This window comes from Carassius auratus, chromosome 31 (assembly GCF_003368295.1).
Source record: "Carassius auratus strain Wakin chromosome 31, ASM336829v1, whole genome shotgun sequence".
NCBI classification, from domain to species: domain Eukaryota; kingdom Metazoa; phylum Chordata; class Actinopteri; order Cypriniformes; family Cyprinidae; genus Carassius; species Carassius auratus.
The window spans coordinates 24078389-24097832 of record NC_039273.1 but is presented as its reverse complement, the minus strand read 5'-3'; positions in this window follow the sequence as shown (position 1 = coordinate 24097832).

Genomic DNA, 19444 nt, shown 5'->3' with positions numbered 1-19444 from the left:
GTCTGAGCAGCACCTTTATTTTCCATGAGAGAGCAGTCAGAGCGGCTTCTAACTAACAAACCTTCTTTTGTACTTCAAAGAACCCTTTACTATGCGAAACACACTGTCAGTTTTTCGTAGGAAAAAAGAAAATCACAAACAAGATCTCTGCAATATCTCAATTGTTTCTCTTGACTCGAGTTGGTCTCCTGATTCAATGAGTTAAAGACCCCAATAACCTCCCGTTTCTCTGTGCTATACATGTTAACTGTATATCTCTATATTCCTACTGTCAACATCTGTTTCTTTCAAAAGACATGGGAGAAACAAAGGAAACAAAGTTTACACTGAAATTAAACAGATCCAGAGTCATATTAATAATTTGAAAACTGGAGGGACAATGTAATGTGCTGTCAAGTTAGCAATGCTGCAAATAATTTGTTGTGTGTGTGTGTGTGTGTTTGTGTGTGTGTGTGTGTGTGTGCGTGCATATGCTGACATAATCACTTCAACCAATTTTTAGCATTTTCACAACTAGGTGTAAAAATGTGTAAGTAGTTCTACTGTCTGTTCAATATAAATGAAAAGAAACCAAGCATAGTATATATACTGTATATATATGTATATACACAGTACAGACCAAAAGTTTGGACCCACCTTCTCATTCAAAGAGTTTTCTTTATTTTCATAACTATGAAAATTGTAGATTCACACTGAAGACATCAAAACTATGAATTAACACATGTGGAATTATATATGGAATTATATACATAACAAACAATAAAGTTTGAAACAACTGAAAATATGTCATATTCTAGGTTCTTTTGCTTTGATTCCTGCTTTGCACACTCTTGGCATTCTCTTGATGAGCTTCAAGAGGTAGTCACCTGAAATGGTCTTCCAACAGTCTTGAAGGAGTTCCCCGAGAGATGCTTAGCAATTGTTGGCCCTTTTGCCTTCTGTCTGCGGTCCAGCTCACCCCTAAACCATCTGGATTGGGTTCAGGTCCGGTGACTGTGGAGGCCAGGTCATCTGGAGCAGCACCCCATCACTCTCCTTCTTGCTCAAATAGCCCTTGATGACTGCAGTGTGACTCTACAATTTTCATAGTCATGAAAATAAAGAAAACTCATTGAATGAGAAGGTGTGTCCAAACTTTTGTTCTGTACTGTGTATATATATATATATATATATATATATATATATATATATATATATATATATATATGTGTGTGTGTGTGTGTGTGTGTGTGTGTGTGTGTGTGTGTGTGTGTGTGTGTGTGTGTGTGTGTGCGTATGTGTGTGTGTGTGTGTGTGTGTTTGTGTGTGTGTGTGTGTGCTCAGCAGTGTAGCACTTGTGGATTAATACTGTTGGCTCTGTGACAAACTGCTTATGTTGCTCTATTGTAAATGGCTTTGGATAAAGCATTGGCTAAATGCATAAATGTAAATGCAAATTCAGTCCACTCTCCACTGCTGGCTGGCAGAAGTTTCTGCTTGGTCTTAAAATTGTTGTTTTATAGACCCGTATCAGTAATTTTCCGCTCTGAACTGCTGCCAAGCAAAATGAAACTCTTAAAATACGTTAATAATCCCACAATCATAATAGCTGCTATGCCCCTGAACATAAGTGAGAATTGCATTAATTCTCCAGAGCTATGAAAGAGCAACAGCTGAGCAATAAAATTCATCGAAAATCCCTGGGTTGTGAATTTATAGATATAGAGAAAGAGTTCAAATGATGTAAATTTAAAGACTATTTTATAATGTCAAGCTTTAAATTGATTGGTCACATGGTCATGTATTTTGGCAGTGTTCATGAAAAGATGCACCAAGGTGAAAAAAACAGAGTCAGTAATGTGGTCAGGCCTTTGTGTCTGTCTCCGCTGATGTTGCTTGGCAACACTGGCCAAAAAGTTAGCTCAATAACTTTAGGCTTTGGTCATCGCATCATAGTGCAACTGATGCCACAGAAGCGGCTGTAACAAACATAGAGGTGAGGTTGAGGGGTGCATGGCAAACTTTTCTGTGGCAATCAAAAGACAAGATCTATGTGCAACCAGAACAGCAGAGTTGTTTGTCTCAGTTCTTCTTCTTCACTAACAAGCAGGTGCATGCGTCCCATTGGAGGTATGGCAATTTACTTATGGAAGCCTGGCAGACAACTGTCAGCAAAACAGTTTCCAAAATACACTTTTCTTCTGTCTGTGGAGAAGACACCACACTGCGCTCAGAGGAACAGGTGAAAGGAATGCCTCGGGCTGTGCTGTGTTCATGCCTATTTAGATCCAACCTGCTCATTCTTCCTTAAAAAATAATAATAATAAAAAAAAATAGACAAAAATGAGAGGTAAAGGCACATGAGTGATTTGTAATTTGTAATTCATAATTACCTCTGGTAAACCGTTCACCTTACACATAAAAACCAGTGCATACTAGCTTTCTGATTATAGTGACTAAATTCCCAGGTTACCTGCAAAGTAATAGATCATTTATTAGCCAAACTTTTTAATTATTTGCCATTGAGTTTGGTTCACACTGCAGCTTATTCTGCAGCTTAACCTTGCAATTATGTAGAAACAACATGTAATTCTGATAACTGACTAAACAATATGCTTTGTCTTTACATGTTTAGGGGTGGCAGATGCAATAATAGACTGGTTTACAAAAAAATAACTAAAAAATTTGTGTGTCCAATATTAATAAGTACTGACTATTTCCTTGGCATCACTTTAAAAAACAAACATTAATACATAATGCTCATGAATTTCTAGTTTATTTTGCTACCAAGTGCCTCAAGCAAAACTATATTTTATTCAGTATTTTCACAACCCTTTCAACTCTGGAAAGCAGTGTATTATAATTATTTTGTACAAAGAACAGATAAACAGATAAAAGCAACATCACATGGTTTTTCATGATTATAGGTGTCACAAAAAATAAATTAAATTAAGTTAAAAAATTTCAACATTATTTTTAAATCTGACTGGAAACGTAGTAATGCAAATTAATGTAATTTCAACATGAAAATGCTAACATTGAATATTAACTGGGCATTGTGCTATTAAGTCTAATTAAATTGTAAAATTTTCAACCTAGGCTCATTTTAAATTTTATGTTGGCTCATTTGAAATGTTATATTATGTTTTATGAGACTCATACTAGAGTGCTCCACATGCTGTACCAGGTGAGCTACCAAGCAAGTTACTTAATCAGAAAAGCCACACATAGGGACTTTTGAGGGCATTGCAAAGTTTTGTGCATAGAACCATGTGAAAATAAGTCTTTATTGATAATATTAATAATATTGATTGATAATCTGAACTGTCAAATGTGAAAATAAGTCTTTATTGATAATATGGATCGATAATCTGAACTGTCGAATGTGAAAACAAGTAAAATTAGTTGATGTTGTTGGGGTTGGAGGTGGAGTTTTGCAAAAAAAAATGTAAATAAATGCATGAATTTCCAATGTGAATATGTTGAAATTTTGACTAACTTAATGTTGAATGTTCCTCAGACGTATTCATTTCTGACCCCCTCCCCAACCCACCAGCCCTTCACCCTTGCCTTTTTGGCACTTTCTGTCTATAATCAAACTATCTGCGGTTGAGACTAGTAAGTAATCACAATTCTGCAGAGCAATGCTCCGTTTCAACAAGTGATCATCCATCATGACAGCCAGGAGCACCAAGCACTGAAAGACACGTTCATAATCCATTTTGAGGATATATGATTATGTTGAAGGAAATTGCCATTAAAATGTTCAGACAGTGATGAACTGGGCAGCCACTCTGTGTACCATTCAAAAACAGACTCTTTTAAAGTCACAAACATAAGTTCAGTGGGAGAAAAAGAGGTAATTTAGGCCCAATCATGAGTGAAATCACTTTAACAGCATCATATATTTATAAAACCTGGACAGCCAAATCTTTAGCACTAATTTCCAAAATGTTCAATAAAGACCATAAGCAGGCCATTTGTCACAGAGCCACCTGTCATAAAAGGAGCCGACGAGAGCTGTACGTGAAGAGCCAGGCCATTCTGTAGGACGAAAAGAGAATGGTGACGAATGACGTGATTTCTCTCGACATCACATCAAGATCAAGGTCTGGGAGGGAGAAGAAGTAATCAGCCCTGCCTTTCACCACCACCAGCAGAGCCGAGCCCAGACAGCCATGATCAAAGCTGTCTAACTCTAGCGTGGAGGCCAAACTCACAAGCAGATCTTTCACTTGACCAGCGTCTTGATAAATATCTTGAATGCCAGTTTGTCATGTTAGAGATTGAGCTATTGGGAGGACCAACAGGTTAAACACGGTTATGAGCTGAACCATGTTGCTCCATTTGTCTTGTTAACTAGAGCCTGACCTGTTTTTTATTTTTATTTTTTCTCACCGTCTCCTCAGCTCTTGGCCTCTGATTCATACACACACATCAAAGGAGACCATCAGAAGTAAGCTACATCAGAAGGAGGGAACATCACAGCTCTTTAAAGGGTTCATAATGACTTTTTAATGATTGGATTTGAAAGAGAATGCCATGTGTTTGTATTATAAACACATTTTAGCAGTTGCAGAAAAAAACAAACAGACAAACAAAAAAACAAACAAACAAGGAAAACTATTCTTTATGCTCATAAGAATACAAACTTGATATATCTTTACATACTGGTATAAAATATCTGTAGTTTGAATGCACTGTATGTTGCTTTGGATAAAAGTGTCTGCTAAATGCATAAAAAGAATAAAAATAAATTATATAAAATTTACACTTATTTAGGAATTATCTTTTTAATGAACTCATTCTCAGTCACTTTGCACAAAATGTTGACTGCTTTATTTTGTGACGATGGCTCAGCCAGACAGCTCTTTCTGTTGACTTGTGGGTCATTCCACAAAAAGGATTTCTTTACATTTTTTTTTTTTTAAAGTGTACGTTTGTTTAAGAAGTCTGTATTTCAAAGGTATCTGGGTTTATACCTTCACATTTGGCCCTGACCACATTTCCTGTGAAAAGACAAATGTAAACAGGTTTGTGATCTGAATCTAATCCGATCATTAGGTATAGTCAGGACTCAGGATGCATCATGGCAGGTCAACGTCATACAAACCTCACCCATTATCATCATGTCCTCTATCATTTCCAAGGGCATTAGCAGAAACTAGACCTAAAGGCTCTTTTGTGAATAGACAGACTTACAGCTGATTGGTCGTTGCATTCAGAATCCCTATTCTGATTAGCTAAAATGTTCAACGCTGAAAAATAAAGAAATGCATAAATAGAAACAGAGTGGGAGTAGATCTAAAAGCTGTTTATGAATAGCTGTGTATGTATCTGTAATTGTATATATATTAGGGCTGGGCAAGTTAACGCTTTATTATCGCGTTATCACATTAATTGATTAACACTGACAATTACTTTATCGTGTGTTAATACAGTTTTTTATTATTATTATAGTCTGTTGCACACTGACTCTGAATACAAATACAGACAAATCATGGGTCACAAAGTCATGGGTCACAAAGTAGTTAGCCTAAGCATCAACATTCACAAACCACTGTCAACTATTTTTAACCAAAAAAAATGCAATGAGCTCATAAAGACCTTATAAGTTGGACAAAGGAAGTTTCCAATAGCACATGAAGACAGCAGAGAAGTGCTCTCGCTCAACACAGTGGAGTAAATAGTTTTTTTTTTACTTTGTGGTTAATTTTTTTTTAGTCATATGGGACGTGGGAACACACATCCCTCTTGCAATATATTGCTTAACAGATCTATCGCTTTTGCCGCTCAGAAATATTCACGCAATTATGTAGCACGTATCAGAAGATCTGGACTCTGGCGCGGTTGGCGCTTACACTCACTTTTCTGTATATCACTGAACCGTGTTCTTGTCCACCTCTTCCAACGAACCAGGGACTGCTAAATGGAATAATCACACTAGTCAAACAAACCAGGCTTTTGGGGGTGCGCTCCGGCGCGGTTAAGATTGCCTAGTGTGAGCACACCCTAATTAGTCTCCCACATCCTGCACACACGAATCTCTACCCGCCCATCAACTGTTGTCCCGCGAGGCACTCTGCTGCGATGGGTCCCGCGATCTTGCAGGTCTCTAATAGGAAGGTGCCTGTTATAATGTTACGATCGAGGATCTGGACTCTGAGCATAACTTGTTTTTCTATGACAAACTATTACATATCTTCTATGAAAAACGTTGATATCCTGGCAGCGACAAATACATTGTTTTATATTAAATTAAAAAGTTAAAAGTTGATATTGAGGCTACAATTGTTTTTTTTTTTTACTTCTAATATGTAATGGAACTGTTGTAAAAATCATCTTATTATTATTATTATTTAGGTAAATACCTTTTATTGTAGAATTTATATATTCAACACAGATGATTATCAGATCAATAATTAATTGTTGACTACAAAAACCAAGGACACATCAATGTAGTGTAATATTTTTATATAATATTTGTAGTGATATATTTCGTAAACTATAAGTCTGTTTAGAATTGTATTGTTTTTGTTAATGAACAATGAAGTTTAGGTTAATAAAAATATAAATTAGTTTGTTACGCCTAATGTTGTGTATCAAATATCTACTATATCTTATATTTATATTTGTATTATATTTATTAATTTAGATATATATTAGTATTTTGTATTATGAAATGTGATAGTCAAAAATTTGCAATAATGTATTTATTTTGTTTCGTAAGGCTATGCTTGTAAAAACTTTAAGGAGCACAAAAGCTCTGAAACAAAACATTTAAAGGATTGTTCGCCCAAAAATGAAAATTATGCCATTAATTACTAACCCTCATGTTGTTCCAAACCCGTAAGACCTTTGTTAATCTTTGGAAAACACAAATTAAGATATTTTTTTATGGAATCTGAAAGAAAAATAATGACTTGATTCAACAATTCTTCTCTTCTCAGTCTCTGCTGCCATTCTCATGAGAGCAGTAGGACGCATGCGTGTGATTCAGCAGAAACAGGAGCAGGTATTCTGATGTAGAAGCAGAGGAATGCACACACAGTTTTCATGGTACTCTTGTGAATGGCTTAGGAGACTGATGTAGAAGAATAAATTATTATTATTTTTTTTGGGGGGGGGGGGGTCGAACTATCATTGTAAGTGTAGAGCTCTGTGATAAAGAATGGTGGTTAATTATAATGCAACTGACTGTGAATAGTAATAAACAAGCACCACCATTGTTTACAAAAAAAAAAATAATACACAAAATAATAAATAAATAAATAAATAAATAAATACATGGGGTGGATTATGCATTCACTTTGTTTTCCCTTCTTTGGCTCAAAAGCAAGTATGCTGTTAAGAGTTTAGAAAAAACTGAGAAAAGCCCAAGGTGTCAGGTATTGGTAAGGGAGGAACTCAGGTGCAGACAGGGATTCTCAAACAAAGGGTTTATTACAAAAAGGGGAAACAAAAACCCACGAGGGGGAAAACACGGAGCAAGGTAAAGACTAAATAACTAAAACAGGACTGGACTGACAGGATAAACAAGGACTCTAAATACTAACTATAAACAAACACTCACGGTAATACAAACACTTCTTAAGGAACAATCACAGAGTGGAACAATCACAATCACAGGTACAATGAACCGACGAAAGACAACGCACACTAGGAGATCTAAATAGGGGAACTAATCAAGACACGACAGGTGTAACAGATAGGACAATCAAGACACGACTAGGTTACAAGGGGGGCGGGGCAAGGGAACGAGACAACACAAGCACATGGCCCAAAGACAAGGCCATGCGCTTGTACACAAAACATGGGTCTGTCATGATCCTGCCTCAAGACTAGGAAAAATCAAGGACACGAGGGCAGGATCATGACACAAGGCTGAATAAAACACACACACACACACTGGCTGTTACAGTTGGGGGTACTCTATCATAGGAATAATGCCCTCGAGGAGGGTCTTGATCAAATGATGAGTTTACTTAACATCGAAGGAGATAGCAGACAATGTACTTCAAATTAGCATCATTACATCACAATAATCACAGACGAGGAAGAACTGAACAGAACGGGTATTTGAGCACACAGGAGGTAATGAAGAAACTGGAGACAGGTGGGGATCAATCAATTAACTAAACAAGAACTGGAAGAAGACCAAATAAAGAAACAGAAATTTCATAAACGTAACAGTTCGCCGCCTCTTGGAATGGAGTGTCGTCGCACTGCAAGAGGAATACCAGCAGAGGGAGGGTGGGGGTTCTGGAGGTTGGCGTGGGGCAGGCAAGGAGCAGGCGAAGAGTCAACCTCCCAGACACCACCGGACTATGCTCGTGGGAAGCAATTATCCAGCGTCTGGAAAGTGTTTATCCCCAATCTGTTCCCCAGACCCATAATCAATCCCACCATCTCCCTGCTGCACGAAGCATGAGCCCGAGCCCACCGCTGACAGAAAGTCAAAGCCCATCACTATCAACATGCCATCGCCCAGGAAAGAGACAGAGCTGAGGATCGCCTCTGGTCCCAAGTTATGCCCGGAGGCTCACAAATGCAAACAAGCACCCACCAACCCTCTGGTCTTCCAGCTCTGTCAGGATCCTCCATCCCTTCGGCTCTTCCTAAGTCCTCTGTCACTCCGGCTCCACCATGACCTTCTGGTTCCCCGCCTCTGCATCGGGCTCCTCCACCACCCTCTCCATTGCTCGGCCCCCTGGAGTCATCATCATCCCTTCCTCCACCATGGCTCCTCCTTCCGTCAGCTCCACCGAGGATCGACATTATGGCTGTGTCCTAGAATTGCGTGCTCCAAGTCCCTCCTGTTTCCTCCTTGGCTCCTCCCTCCATCATCTCCACCCTTAACTCGGTTCATCGTCCTCCTCCCGAGACTCCTCCCAAGTTCCCACCTTCCCTTCCTATATTGCTCCTGCTGCAGTGTGTGTTTTGCTCCCCTTGACCCAGTTTCTCCCTCTTGTTAATTGTGTTCATTTGATTCCAGGTGTGTCTACTAAGTCCCCTCGATTAGTCCCTTGTTATCCTGTGTATGTAAGCCCCACTCCATTCAGTTCGTGTTTGTTGGATCTACAAATTATGTTCATGTGTCATTCCTCATTCCTGTTGTGGATTTTCCCCTGTGTTTGCTAATTAAAAGACTGTTTAACACTTCTCTGTGTCTCATGCATTTTTTCCAGCAGCAAATCCTAACGACTTTCCATTCCTTACCATGTCTTTGTTGTTAATCTATTTGTGTGTGTGTGTGTGCATGTGTGTGTGTGTGTGTGTGTGTGTGTGTGTACTGTGCATTTGAGTGTAAATACCGTTGGCTTCTATTGTATTATTGCACTGTTTTTATTTAACTGTTCTTTACAATGTACTTACTGAAAACACGGGCCTCTGCTCCAATACATGCTCAAGATTTGAGCCTTTTATTTACACTCTTGTTTGAGCACATTTTTTTTTTTTGAAAGCTAAAAGAGAAGGAGGATTAGCCATCCATGAAGGAGTAACACAATAAGCAACACAATAATGAAAGGCCACTTACACGTGGCTGTGGGCCAGCTACACTTCTGTGCATAAATCATTTTACGACATGCCTTATTGGAGCTTGTGTCTAAATGACAGCAAAGATGAGAGAGAAAGCGACAAAAGAGAGAATGCACGTGGACTCTCTCTTAAACAAAAGGTAGAAAAAGCCTTTGATTCAGAACAAACCTAATGAAATGATAAGCACTCATTTGACAGCGCACATTCACAGCCTAATAGGTTTTTATTTAAAATTGCATTTTGAAACATTTGCAAGTGCTTCCATCCAATAAATAATACTATGTATTAGAAGGATGTGAAATGTAATACTTCAGCCACTTCTGAAATACAAAAGATACGACATTTTGTTTCAATCACAATATTTTCACAGGGAAATTAATTAGTGGTACTTAACAAAATTAAAGTTATATATAAAAAAATTGATGCCGATTCATACACATACTGTTTAAGGCAGAAATATTACTGAAATAGAGCACAATCATTATCATTAGCATGTTGCTACCCTTTAAAACATCTTAAAGTGACTAAGGGTGTACTCACACTAGGCACGGTTGCCTTGAACCGAGCAATAATTTATTTTATTTATTTATTTATTTTTGTGGTGGTGGCTGACAAGAAAATAGTACTAGTTAATTCTCTTCTTCATACAAATTATCTCTTGCTTTTTCTTGTTTGTTCTTAGATTATCCGAAACATGAGCATTGATATGGTAACATTATAACATATTAGTTTTTTTATATATCATGTCAAAAAAACAAACAAATAAATAAAAAACGAATGCTATTGTTTTTGAAAATAATGTGCCACCAACACTAAACCCTACCTTAAACATAACTTTTATCGTGTTTCAAGTTTTATGAACCCATAGGCTGTACCAGGTGAGTTCCAAGCAGGTTTACTACTACAAAAGCCATTCATATGGAGCTAATTATGGGACACAATTGTGAATTTTTATTAATTAAAAAATCATGCACTAAGTCATAAAAATGATAAAAAATGCATTGCCTAAAATCTTTATTCATTCAACAATATGTCCCTTTAATCAAGATTTTTGTAAAAAGAAATGTATTGTTTTACTGCCACCAGTGTATATTGAAGCTAGAAACGGCATGTGAATTCTAAGTATGTTTTTGGAGCTTTGAAAAATGTAGGCAGAGATGTGTTTTATTTCAACGTGTAACTGCCATATTATTGCACAAGCAAGGTATCTTTTGAAACAAACTTCATCAGGGCGCAGTAATGCCTTAAAATGCTGCCTACTTAGGCAGCTCATTAGGTTTTAGAACACAGCCAATGTGTGACATTTGTTAAAGACTCTCATCTCAAAACAAAGCAGTCTCATACTCCCAAACAGGCCCTTCATATGTTCTCTAAATACCCCTTGAGTTAACAAATGAAGCTTTAATTGAATTATGCATGTTAGGAGAGCAAGAGGGTCTGAGAAACAAGTATAGTGAGGGAGATCAGAATGTCAGACTGTATCTTCCATCAAAGATGCTTGTGTTTGAAGGGCAGGTGATGGCTCCATTTCATTGCCTCAGGCTGGCCATTGGCACTCCATTCTACAGCCTGTGAAATTTCTTGTTACGTTCTGTACATGGCACTTACATCACACAACTCTCTGCAGGAGAACACATGCTCCAGCCCCAACACATCAGCCCCTCTTGATTATTTGCTTATACCAAGATGTTTTACATGCCGGGATTTCTCTCGATGTTCCTGTTATATGACAGGTGGGGAATGGGATATGCTGTTCCTCAGAGTAGCATTACTACATATAACAATAAAATATATCAAGGGTTATTTTCTGAAGAACACATGGTTACTATGTGCAATATTCTGATACACAATTTAAAGCATTTAAAAAATGTGTTGTTTGAATGTTTTAGATAAAAAAAAATGAATAAATGAATAGCATAATAATAATAATAATAATAATAATAATAATAATAAAATATTTTACAAGCAAAAGTAATGAAAAAAAACTAAATTCAATAATCAAATATAAATTTCTGAAGAATATAAAATAAATATTTGTAACATTATAAATTAATTTACAAAATTTAATTCCTTAAATAAAGAATGTTTTTAATATGCTTGTAATTAAAAAATAAAGAAAAGAATGGACAGCATAAACACATATTTTTTTTATATGAATGACAACAACAGCAACAAATATCCCAATAATATCCACATGCTTACCTTAGCCAACACCACTAAAGAGAATAAAAAAATAAAAATAAAAATTCTGAAGAATATATAATTAATAATGGTAATATTCTTCTTCATTTGCAGAATTCAAAGCCTTTAAAAATCAGTTGTTTAATTTTATCATACTTAAAAAAGCAAGAAACAAATACAAATTTGTGTGAGGGGTTTTCATTAAATTAAATGTTTTATTAAATGTTTTCATTAAAATGAAGAAATGAAGAATACTAAAGTATACAAATAATAATAGGTAAGGTAAGGTAAGGTAATTTATTTATAAAGCACAATTAAAAACAACAGGTAGTTGACCAATGTGCTGTACAATTTGAAAAACATACAATAATATACAAATATCTAGCTACTCTCATAAAACAATCAATAAACTTACTCAGCTATTTGATTTAGACAGGAAAGCCAGAGAAAAAAGATGAGTTTTTAATAAAGATTTAAAAGATACCACTGTGGAGGCAGTTCTAATATGCAAAGGCAGACTATTCCAGAGTTTCGGTGCCAACACAGAAAAAGAACGATCACCCCAAAGTTTGCGTATAGACCTTGGGACAATTAACATTTTCTGGTCAGAGGACCTAAGTGATCTTGATGGAGAATATATCTGCAATAGATCTGAGAGATAGGATGGTGCCAGACCGTTTAGAGATTTAAAAACAAACAAAAAATCTTAAAATGAATTCTATAGCGTATAGGCATGTAAAGAAAATAAAATCGGAGTAATATGGCTCCGCTTCCGAGATCCTGTCAGCAATCTAGCTGCGGCATTTTGAACAATTTGCAAACGTCTCAAAGTCGACTGATTAATTCCTGCATACAAAGCATTACAGTAGTCTAAACATGATGTCACAAAAGCATGCATTACTCTCTCTAGATCCTCAAATGACAAAAATGACTTGACTTTTGTCAGGGTTCTTAATTGAAAGAAGCTTGATAGCACAACAGCGTTTACTTGTTTGTCAAATTTTAGGGAGTTATCAAAAATTACCCCCAAGTTTTTCACCATGGATTTACAATAAATAGATAAAGAACCTAGATCAACCCAGGGTGGCTCAGATACATTAGAGGGTGCAAACGCAACAATCTCAGTTTTACCTTCGTTTAGATGCAGAAAATTTGCAGCCAGCCAAGTTTTCAAATCATTCAGACATGTTAAAAGAGGCCCTAAAGAATGATTATCTTCCTTTTTTACAGGCATATATATCTGTGTATCATCAGCGTAGCAGTGAAATGATATTTTGTGTTTTTGAAAAATAGCACCAATTGGAAGCATATATAATGAAAACAAAATGGGTCCCAAAATGGACCCTTGAGGTATCCCACATTTAAGAGGGGCAGACGAGGATGTAAATTCCCCCATGGTAACTGATAATAATAATAATGATAAATCCAATGAGCAATAGTTAAACACTAGTCATGAAAAATAAAACAATTTCTGAATAATACAGAATTTATATTAACATTCTTATTCCTTAAAAATATTTAAAATATTTAAAAATATTTTTAAAAAGAAAAAGAAATGTTGTTAAATATATATAGAGTATTGTTCAAAATAATAGCAGTACAATGTGACTAACCAGAATAATCAAGGTTTTTCGTATATTTTTTTATTGCTACGTGGCAAACAAGTTACCAGTAGGTTCAGTAGATTCTCAGAAAACAAATGAGATCCAGCATTCATGATATGCACGCTCTTAAGGCTGTGCAATTGGGCAATTAGTTGAATTAGTTGAAAGGGGTGTGTTCAAAAAAATAGCAGTGTGGCATTCAGTCACTGAGGTCATCAATTTTGTGAAGAAACAGGTGTGAATCAGGTGGCCCCTATTTAAGGATGAAGCCAACACTTGTTGAACATGCATTTGAAAGCTGAGGAAAATGGGTCGTTCAAGACATTGTTCAGAAGAACAGCGTACTTTGATTAAAAAGTTGATTAGAGAGGGGAAAACCTATAAAGAGGTGCAAAAAATGATAGGCTGTTCAGCTAAAATGATCTCCAATGCCTTAAAATGGAGAGCAAAACCAGAGAGACGTGGAAGAAAACGGAAGACAACCATCAAAATGGATAGAAGAATAACCAGAATGGCAAAGGCTCAGCCAATGATCACCTCCAGGATGATCAAAGACAGTCTGGAGTTACCTGTAAGTACTGTGACAGTTAGAAGACGTCTGTGTGAAGCTAATCTATTTTCAAGAATCCCCCGCAAAGTCCCTCTGTTAAAAAAAAGGCATGTGCAGAAGAGGTTACAATTTGCCAAAGAACACATCAACTGGCCTAAAGAGAAATGAAGGAACATTTTGTGGACTGATGAGAGTAAAATTGTTCTTTTTGGGTCCAAGGGCCACAGGCAGTTTGTGAGACGACCCCCAAACTCTGAATTCAAGCCACAGTACACAGTGAAGACAGTGAAGCATGGAGGTGCAAGCATCATGATATGGGCATGTTTCTCCTACTATGGTGTTGGGCCTATTTATCGCATACCAGGGATCATGGATCAGTTTGCATATGTTAAAATACTTGAAGAGGTCATGTTGCCCTATGCTGAAGAGGACATGCCCTTGAAATGGTTGTTTCAACAAGACAATGACCCAAAACACACTAGTAAACGGGCAAAGTCTTGGTTCCAAACCAACAAAATTAATGTTATGGAGTGGCCAGCCCAATCTCCAGACCTTAATCCAATTGAGAACTTGTGGGGTGATATCAAAAATGCTGTTTCTGAAGCAAAACCAAGAAATGTGAATGAATTGTGGAATTTTGTTAAAGAATCATGGAGTGGAATAACAGCTGAGAGGTGCCACAAGTTGGTTGACTCCATGCCACACAGATGTCAAGCAGTTTTAAAAAACTGTGGTCATACAACTAAATATTAGTTTAGTGATTCACAGGATTGCTAAATCCCAGAAAAAAAAATGTTTGTACAAAATAGTTTTGAGTTTGTACAGTCAAAGGTAGACACTGCTATTTTTTTGAACACACCCCTTTCAACTAATTGCCCAATTGCACAGCCTTAAGAGCGTGCATATCATGAATGCTGGGTCTTGTTTGTTTTCTGACAATCTACTGAACCTACTGGTAACTTGTTTGCCACGTAGCAATAAAAAATATACTAAAAACCTTGATTATTCTGGTTAGTCACATTGTACTGCTATTATTTTGAACAATACTGTATATATATATATATATATATATATATATATATATATATATATATATATATATTGTATATGTGTGTGTGTGTGTGTGTGTGTGTGTGTGTGTGTGTGTGTATGTGTGTGTGTGTGTGTGTGTGTAATTAAAAGAAGAAAGAGTGTATACTACAAACGCATACAGAAGACTTCTACAGCGTGTTTCTCCCAGGCCTGGAGGCTTCCAGTAAGATCTAAATAAATGGCTCTGAGGGTTGCTTACCACACCATAGCAGATAAAGGTCATTTGGCTCATTAACTCTTTTTCCAGAGAAACAGCCTTTGTGTCTTTGAGGTCTGATTTCTAAACAATGTGCAGAGCAGTGTGAAGTAAGGAGCGAGGCTGAGCTTACAGTTTTCTTATTTAATCAGTTCAGCTTCTCTCTTCTGCTCATTTAGCTGAACAGGATCCTCTGCTGTACCGGAGGCCTTTAGAGGAGATGATAACTTTTAGTACACTGACACCGAGCTTTGTTCCACCTTTGTGTAGCACAACATGTTAAAATTAAAGCAAAAATTATTATTATTATTATTTTTTTTTTTTAAACAAACAAAAAACAAAACAAAGGAAAGGTATGGTGTAAAACAAACAAGAAGCATATACGATTCTGCACTATTTCTGGATGACTAAACATATCACCAAATTTATGACATTGAGCTCCTATGAAAAGGTCAAAAGGTGAGATGTGCACACACATGCAAACACAGAAGAGTCTAGAGTTAGCTGCGATACATGATTTGAATGTGCTCATATTCTGGACTGCTATTGGCACAAATGAAGTAGAGCTGAAGTTGTTAGGACAGGTGGAATTGATCAACTGCAAGTTAACAGAATGGGCTGGTCTCAGAGTGGTCATGATCTGTGTCATCACCAGAAATGACGCTGACCTCCAAGATCACAGACTGCATCTGAACTGAAGACAGAACATCTTCAGTTTTAAAATAAATGCAACAGCGAGCATAAATGAACTAAAGCTTTAAGTTGAAATGTGTCATTTATGTGCCATTAGTGGTGCCATTAAATTGACCAAGAACAAAAATGAAGCGCAGACAGGGCTGGTTCAGTCCTAGAGGAGATCGAACAAGCAACCTTCTGGTTACTAGCCTTAAGCCTTAACCACTACTTCACCACACCACTTTATTCTTATGATGTCTTACATCATTCCCCTAATGCAAGAACTTGCTTCGAATCTACGAACCTGATTGCATTTTTTTTTATTCACAATAGAATATAGATAACATCAAATATTGAAAGTGAGAGAATTTTGAAATGTCACGCCAAATATTGGCTCAATTTGGATTTCATGAGAGCTACACATTCCAAAAAAGTTGGGACTGTTAGCAATAAGAGGCCGGAGAAGTTAAATGTACATATAAGGAACAGCTGGAGGTCCAATTTGCAACTTATTAGGTCAATTGGCAACATGATTGGGTATAAAAAGAGCCTCACCAAGAGAGGATCACCAATTCCCCCAATGCTGCAGCGAAAAATAGAAGAGCAATATCAAAAAGGAGTTTCTCAGAGAAAAATTGCAAAGAGTTTGAAGTTATCATCATCTACAGTGCTTAATATCATCCAAAGATTCAGAGACTCTGTAACAATCTCTGTGTGTAAGGGTCAAGGCCAGAAAACCATACTGGATGACGTGATATTCGGACCCTTAGACAGCACTGCATCACATACAGGAATGCTACTGTAATGGAAATCACAACATGGGCTCAGGAATACTTCCAGAAAACATTGTCGGTGAACACAATCCACTGCGCCATTCATCGTTGCTGGCTAAATCTCTATAGGTCAAAAAAGAAGCCATATCTAAACATGATCCAGAAGCGCAGCCATTTTCTCTGGCCAAAGGCTCATTTAAAACGGACTGTGGCAAAGTGTAAAACTGTTCTGTGGTCAGATGAATCAAAACATTTTGGAAAACTGGGATGCCATGTCATCCGAACTAAAGAGGACAAGGACAACCCAAGTTGTTATCAGCACTTTCACCCATAGAAAACATTTGGCGCATCATAAAGAGGAAGATACGACAAAGAAGACCTAAGACAGTAGAGCAACTAGAAGCCTGTATTAGACAAGAATGGGACAACATTCCTATTCCTAAACTTGAGCAACTTGTCTGCTCAGTCCCCAGACGTTTGCAGACTGTTATAAAAAGAAGAGGGGATGCCACACAGTGGTAAACATGGCCTTGTCCCAACTTGTCCCAAATTTAATGTTGATGCAATGAAATTTAAAATCAACTTATTTTTCCCTTCAAATTATACATTTTCTCAATTTAAACATTTGATATGTCATCTATGTTGTATTCTTTATAAAATATTGACATTTGAAACTTCCACATCATTGCATTCTGTTTTAATTCACAATTTGTACAGTGTCCCAACTTTTTTTTTGAATCGGTTTGTAAGAAGGCGAGTCTTGCAGAAACATCACTCCAAGATAAATCGATTAAAAATAGAAAAATTTACTGTGTTTAGGAATTTTGCACATTGGTTTTTCAAAAAAAGTTTTGAATTAAGCATTGCATTTTTATGTGTTTTAGGTTTAAAAGAAAGTATCTTTATTTTTATGTATTATTTTACAAATGTATTTTATTTTTTTTATTTATTTTTTTTTGACCATGTAATATATTTAACTCAAAAAAATTTCATCAAATATACAGTACATAATTTCAGCATATTTTAGGCTTGTTAATATCTTTTTGCATTGTGGCTTTATTTTCATGACAATTAAAATACCCCACCCTTCCTAATGCAATATACTATATACAGTGTAATACAATTAATTTTAATGAGAGAGAGAGTGAGAGAGAGAGAGAGAGAGAGAGAGAGAGAGAGAGAGAGAGAATCTACAAAAAAAGCTAGTATAGATGTTTGCTTGTTTGTTTATTTTATTTATTCATGTATGTTAGGGAAATTGGAGGGGGGGGGATTAATTGCACAGTAACATCACTTCATGGGAACAGATTTGGAGAAATTTTGCATTACACTGTATTTATCAGCTGTTTGGATTCTCATTCTGATGGCACCCATACACTGCAGAGGATCCATTTCTGAGCAAGTGATGTAATGCTAAATTTCTCCAAATCTGTTTTGTTGAAGGATCAAAACTCATCTACATCTTGAACTATCTAAAGGTGAATACGTTTTTTGCAAATTTTCATTTTTGAGTGAAATATTTTAATTTTGTCAAGCTGCTTCACAATTCATGATGGCTTGCTCATTACTGATAGGTCAATGGTAAACAGGAAATGAATCACAATTGTTTTTGTCAGTCACCATGGATACCAGAACCAAGCACCTGTAGTTCACTCAGGCAGATGTTGGGAGCTGGACCACTAGGAACAGCATCAAACCATCAAGAACATACAGATAAGAGAGTATGCGCCAATTTTCACGAGCCGATCTGTTCCGCATGTTCTCTGGACTCTTCTCTTCTCCTATTTTTCACCTATGACCCTTCATTAGCCTGCATCCTCATGTGTTTTTTTTTTTTTTGCATGCAAATGTCAGATGTTTCTCTTACCTTCAAATCAGAGAGAAGGAGGAGGGTGGGCTATGGTGAATTATAACACCAAGTCTGGAAGCCAGGGTCACATTTTCTTAGAAAAGTGGAATGATGGGTAATTGCACATGCAGAAATAATTCCTTTAAGCGCCTGCCCTGTTCTCTCTCTCTCTCTCTCTCTCTCTCTCTCTCTCTCTCTCTCTCTCTCTATTATGCTCTCAGTAACCGCCACTTTCCATGTTGGAAATGCATTATAAATGGGGCTGAAAATAGGGGCTGACTGCAATTTTTGCACCAGTGGGGCATGCTTTGCCCTTCATAAGCAAAAGACTTTGCTGGTGTGCTTTATCGATGTGCACTTCGAGCTGACGTTGACACAACATTCACAAACGAGAAATACAGACATATTCTCTTCAGTTGCCTTCACACTTTTAAGCGCAGCGTCTTATTTACTATTTAATTATTATTATTTAGGATGTCAGATTGCTCTTCATGCTACATTTTGGAGAAAAATTTCACAGTGAAAATGCAAAGCTATATCATTGAGGAAAATGGTGATAATAATTTGATGGTAATACATGGACTGTAGTGGTGTATTGGTCAGTGTCTTAATGGAGCAAGTTTTGGAAGTGACAGCTGCATTTGAATCCAAAAATAAAACCCCTGCATTTTTGTTCTGTGTGTTTATGAAATAGAAATGCTAGCAAAATTGCCATAGTGATCACCATAACAATGTTTTTGAGTGGGTATAAAACAACCATTTACATTTACCATCAGTTTATTTCATGATTTTCGAGATTTTCAAGATTTGTATTATGATTTATTTTTTTCACCGAATTATTGAGCTTTTTTTATTGAGATGAAATGTATAGTAATTATAACATAATACAAACTTTATTGCAATATATAGGTTTTTATAGCTCATATAACAACTACATTTTATGTAGAGGCAGACTTTGACAAAAATATGAAATTTGGTAGAGTTACTGGCATTTATTTGGCCAAA